Source organism: Patagioenas fasciata, chromosome 4 (assembly GCF_037038585.1).
Source record: "Patagioenas fasciata isolate bPatFas1 chromosome 4, bPatFas1.hap1, whole genome shotgun sequence".
Classification (NCBI taxonomy): domain Eukaryota; kingdom Metazoa; phylum Chordata; class Aves; order Columbiformes; family Columbidae; genus Patagioenas; species Patagioenas fasciata.
Genome location: NC_092523.1, coordinates 40,978,693 through 40,985,171, shown reverse-complemented (window position 1 = coordinate 40,985,171; position 6,479 = coordinate 40,978,693).

Genomic DNA, 6,479 nt, shown 5'->3' with positions numbered 1-6,479 from the left:
CTGCTCTACCACTCTCCTTCACTGCTGAACAGGGTTGAGAAAATATAATGAAAGGCTCATGGGTCAAGACAAAGGCAGAGATCACTCACCAATTGCTGCCATGGGCAAAACAGACCTGACTTGGGGAAAACAGTTTAATTTATTACCACTCAAATCAGATTAGGGTAAAGCAACAGGTTTTTTTTTTTCCTTTCTTAAATATGTTATCAGAGAAGTGCTACCGCCATTGTTGATAGGCTGAGCCTTGGCTAGCAGCGCATCCGACTTGGAACTGGCCAGTATGGAACTGGCTCTGTTGGACACAGGAGAAGCTTCCAGCAGTTTCTCACAGAAGCCACCCCTGTAGGCCCCTGCTACCAAAACCGTGTCACACAAACCCAATACAAACTGTTAATTAGCCAGTCAAGCATAGGACCTGATACTTCATCTAGAAAAGAGATATTTTTCAAGTCAAAGCGAGTGAAACAGTGCTTACTTAAACAAAGTGGAAATGGCCAGCTGACATTGTGGAGAAGGAGGAAGAAGAATGTTTTATGACTCCTGGAAGGATTTTAAATGGGAGTTGGCTTATAGAGGGTTCTCCAGCACGATAAGAAACTCTTTCACGATTGTTACCTGAGATGTGCGTATCACCGAAAGAAGGAACCTTTTGTCAGGAAAATCTGTAACTATTCAGCTGTACCATGTAAGAAAGGTGTAGGTGTAAAAGGATGCTTGTATGTGTGTCTCTAACTTGATTTCTGGTAAGAGTGATTTTGAAGTAGCTGGGTAATGAGAAGGCATTCCACACCCACAACTGTGGTGGCTCTAATGCCTTCACACCTGTAAACTGGGGCACCAGGGGCATTGGAGCATTGTGCAGTGTGTCCAAAGGATAGCAGTTGCCCATTCCAGGTGAAGAGCATGTATTACTGGAGTCTAGAAAGGAAGAAAGGTTTTCTGGTGACGGGTTAGAGCTGATGACAGAGCTCACTGACAATCACAAAAATACTGGAGAGCACTCTTGGAGTTTGGCTGGCTCAAAGGGAGTTCGCTACAGTCAGCAACTGCTCTTGGCTGGCACAAAATGCAATTTCAGCACCTCTGGTTTGCTGGAGCAGGAAAAAAAATAAATATCACAAGGCACAAAATACACACTCCACGGGCAATTGTGCAGGCCACGCAGGAGTGGTTATAGGGAAACAACCCCCAACGCGTGTGGCAGAGGTGTGTATGGCACAGGGAGAATTTCCGAGTCTACCTCAGTGACTTTATGAAGTCTTTGTAGACTGTGGTCATTTTCATGGGTTGACTGAAATGGTCTGCTGTAGTGCTGAAAAGAAACAAATGGTCCTTTGTGAAAATAACACAGCCAAAACCCCCTGAAAAACACTGCACCTTGTTTTGTGAGACCCTCTACTTCCTCTTTATGCATGAACCATAGAAGGAGTTAACATTGCTTAGAAGTGAGGAGCTCCATACAGGAGCAGGTTTTATTTTTGTATCAGTTTGTTCTTCTTTAGCATATTTGAATAGATTGCTTTTTGCTATTTTATTTCTGTTGCCTGGAAACATTTAGTAAGTTGTCAGCACCATAATGTGGGCTGATTTAAGATTCAACTGGAATGAGCTGTAACACAAAAGCTTATAGTCTGTTTTTTAAGAACACCCCAAGAATATTGAATTAAAGCTTTTTTTTCTTTGTCAGGTTTTTAGCAACTAGGAATTAATTTTACTAGGACAACAGCATTGAATGTACCAGAACCAGACCCATTATCCCTTTCTCTGAGAACCAGAATGGTGACATTGCATGCATTACATGTCACTAATTCAATACAGATTTTTTTTTTTTTTAATTGCTCTTTCAACTTTCAACTTTCTTTTCTGATATTAATCTCAGAGAGCTGGGGTATCTGCTACATGATGGGTCTACCAGGACTTTGACTTGGCAAGATTTTGAACGCCTTCCTGAGACGCTGTTAACTGCCATTAGTTTATGAAGGTTAATGATGAAGAATGTTTGATCAGCGTTGGTATTTCTGCAATACTGACCATTGGACACAAATAATTCAGTGAGTAGTTGCACCACGTTGAACACATCTGCAAAGAGTTCATGTCTGGCATTTTAGAGTAAATATCCCTTCAGCGCTTTTAAATGTCTGGAATCTCCAACAGGAATTCCTAAGCCTAAAGTAGGATAATTGAAATTATTTATGTGAAATTGCTTCTAGGAGAATTCTTGTTAATGATCGGCCTCAGTTAATACCTATCTCCGAATGTTTATTTTGCTTATGGGACTGTTTGAAATATGTTGATATCTCTCCTCTACATATACAGCACTGCTAACAGGTGAAAGAATATTAATAGATTTACACTAACATAGAATCCACACTTTATTTTTAAGTAGTTTAGAGTATTTAGCACTTAACTTCCCAACTATATTGTAACTCATAAACCTTCACTACTTCTTCTGCAGTGATACTTGCCTAACTAAATGAACTACCGGGATGATTTTCCTAAAAGTTTAAGCTGAACAAGCAAGCAAGCCAGCAGTTGCTCTGACACATGCTAATTGGTTGAGATGAGCAGCAGTGCCAAGAACTTTCTGACATCTCATTTTAAACACAGTTGTTTGTGTGTTTCATGTCTTGGTTCTTCTGAGACCCCTCTCCTCTCAGTCCTGGGGATGATCATATACATGGCCTGCACCCCATTTTGAATTCACAGGAAATTTTGGAATAAACAGGCTACATGCAGTAATGAGGAACAAAGAAGCAATAGCAGAGAAAAGATTGATGGCAAATATTGGGAAAGAGCCTGTACCCTTCACAATGATGCTATTCATATATATAAATCACGTGCTTATGTGTTTTTCTGGGTCTGGACATAACTGCACAACTGGATTTCTTTCAAGTGGCAAGCAAGTGCAAGAAAAAGCAGAAGACAAACTGATTCCTCTGGCAGAGAGTGTAGTTCAGGCCCACAAATCAGGGAGTCAAGGACTGTAAAGAAAAGCTGCAGAATACCTGGAAAAAAGAGTAGAATGTGACTTTGCACAGTGGTGGTTTAGTATTAGTATTTAAAATTGAAGATGCTTATTTGGTGAGCTTGAAGATTAATTTTCCACCTTCTATTAATCTTTGTGGGTATTTTAAAAGAGAATGGGACTGGTTGAGGACTAAAACCCTTCCGAGGTAAAGAACAAAGCCGTATTTTGTTCTCTGAGGAGGCTAACTCCTGTTTTAGTACAGAATAAGGTTTTGAAAGCTTTCGTAAGAGTGCATTATGAAACATTGAATTGGTAATTGTGGTGACTGTGAAAGATATCGAGGATATGGGATGTGGTAACAGATCGTTGAATATCCTGAGTGCTGTGCAGTATAGAACTAAAGTGCATGTGGGTCACAGCAAATTCCCTTCAGGTCTGAGCAGTGTTAATATGCAGAAGGCAGAATACAGCTTGTTCATCTGCTGGATCAGAGATCCTGCTACCTTGCTTAATCTGCTCTTTTGTCAGGTAGCCAGTTGGCAGCCTAGGCTCTGTGCCATATATTTTCTTACTTTTAATTTGTGTGTTGCATAATAAAAATATGAGAGATGTGGAAATAAAACTGCAGCTTGATTATTTTCATTTAGAAGCAGATAATTCATTCGAATGGAAAATTAATGGCTATTCTAAACTGTATTTTCCTCTACACAGATATACATTTATTAATTGATGATACATTAATGTCATCTAAAGATGTAGTGAAACAGGAAGATAATTGGATTAATGTGTAAAATACAATGTTTGAGCCCAACAAATCTAACAAATGTGACACTGTGCTTTATCTAATGAGTGTAAATGAAATCTCACATGAGATTAGAGAATGCAGTGCTTTGTACTGCAGAATCTTCCATTCCCATTCCAACCACATAGCCATAATCATAAGTCATTCATGGCAAAAATCAATGATCTTAGTTTTCTGACAGCTTTTGTTCACTGTTCTTAGGAACTGTTTTCTATCTTTTCTCAAGAGGGTATTTAGAATTTAAGCTCCCTCTCTCTGCTTGTTTATTGTGTACAGTGCCATTCATCTACCAAGTGACCATGGTGCCAAGTTCCAGCTTGGCATTTGTGGAACATTTTCCTTTCAGTCCCTTGAGAATACTCGCTTTGGCCTCTCCAAAGCCAGCAAATTCTCAGCACTCTAACAGAGTGGTATGGTCTAGCCTGAAGTGGGTAGAAATGTTACAAGCATCTGCCTCAGTGTCTGTGGCTACAACACAGCACAAAAGGTAGAGCTATAGATTATAACTTTTGAAAGAGAAAATATGAAAGAAGACATTTTTTTCTGATTCTGTATTTGAGTAAAATATTTCTAATTGCATGGGTAAAACATTGAAGTTTTCTAGTACATATTATATCCTGTAGCAGACTCTTAAGAAAAAAGAAAAAACATGCAGCAGTAGGCCAGACTTGTGAAATATTGTGTAGTTCTGTTCCAGTAAAACTGGCCTTTTACAATCCAAGTCAATATAAAGGCAGCAGACCTCATTTACAAACTGGGAATTCCCAGTGTAGTTCCTTTCCATACAGGGTACCTGACCAAAAGCATTTGCTATCAATTCTAATTGACAGTGCCTTAAAGCCTTTAATTCTGTTACCTGAAGGCAAGCTGAGGACAACTGCCATAATTGAAAAAAATATTGATTTTTCTAGGATATCCTTTGTTTGTTCTGCAATTACAAATAGACACAATATAATTTATACCATTCTGAGAAAAAAGTGTTGTAAGCCTGCAATCTGTGTTCCCTTAACCCTTTATTGCTCAGTTTTCATGGGTTTAAAAAAAAAATCATATACAACTCTAATTTAAAACACAGCAGTAGGTCAAGTTCTGTTAAATCTGGCCGGCATCCTGACATTACCGAAAGAGAAGATAAATAAGCGTACAGGGCTTAACCAGGCAGAAGGTTTAAATCTGTTAATTCATCTTGATGTGTGTAGCTTCTGCACATCCTGCTTTAGAACAGAATATTTGGTCTGTTAGGTCTCTGAGGACTAGTGTGCTGGCAAGTGAATCTCATGCCTTCTTGTAAGTTAGTAATGGAGAGAGACAGGGCAAGAAAAGCCAGAACGAATCTCCATTAAGATTAGACAGCCTTGTAGCTGCTCATTAAGACGCAAAAACTGGCTGGTCAGAGCCTGAATAAGCAGAAGGACAAGGAGCTGTTGCTGAGCTGATGAGGGCTGACACAGCTCTTTGGAGAAGTGGCAGGGGCAGGGAGCTGATTTTGCTGGAGGTGTTTTTCAGTGGTAAGTGTGGGACTGACATCTTAATTCCATTTCTACTGCACTGGCCCAGCCTGACTCCAGCTCACTCCCGCCTGCCTATTCTTGTCTGCTCCCGGCCTGTCTGGATTCCCAGCATCACAGCCCTTTTCCACTGGAATGCTGGCAGGCCTCTGCAGGAGTCTTAAGCTCCTATGAGCTGCCCATTCCTCTGTGCATTTGCATGGTTGTCTCACTGAAGAGCCCATGATCAGTCTCCCTTGAAGAACTATGAGGTGGTGCTAGGGCAAATGAAGAAGAAGGGTACTTTGGTCACACTATCAAGCCAACAGGAAGGAATTAGGTTCTTGTGAAAGGGTCTGACTCCACCATCCCAGCACAGAGCCTTTGGTGATACTCCCAGTGCCCTTCTCTAGTCAGGAAACAGACTTGAGTTTCAGATGCAGTGCCATCACCTGAACAGTGTGGGGATTGCAATACCACCCCTAGTCTCCTGGTCACAGCCAATTTACATGCCGTTGAATAATGTTTCTCTCCTTATAGTTTCAAGGATTACCCTGAGAAAGTGTCTTTAGCTACTGTCTGACAACTGACAGCTACCTACAGGCAGTGATGAGCTTCCATGCTGTGCTGGGCTCCTGCATCAACTTTACAAGCAAGATCTCCAATAATTAAATAGGTGTTTGCTTTTTGTTTTGTTTTGTTTTCTGAAAAACTTGTAAAATGTTCAGTACTTCAGACGTTTGCAGTTCCTGCTTCCCTGCTGAGAAGTGATGGGTTTTCTCTGGAGTTTTTTTCTGGAGTTGGTGCAGAGTAGGAACACAGTTCTCAGTGGTGCTATATCATATGACACTTGGCTAATGCTCTGGGACTATTTCTAATAACTGCAACAGGAGTTACAGTGTCAGGATAGGTCTACTAATAAAATAACTGGTAGTCTGATGCAGGCTACATGAATAACACAGTTTTGGAGCCTTTCATCGAATTTGTGGTTTATGTATTACAGAATGAGTTCTGTGTTTAGCAGAGATGACACAGGGATTATGAAATGTAGAAGCTGTAGTTGAAAAAAAGCAGTTTTATTCAGCAGCAGATTACTGTCATTTTACTGCACACTTAAGAAAAACTGGAGTTTCTAGTTAAAAGAATACAGAAAAACAGACTCCATTAACATATAGATATCGGCCTATGTGGAAATACAGCATTTCAGTTTAAAAAAATGTGA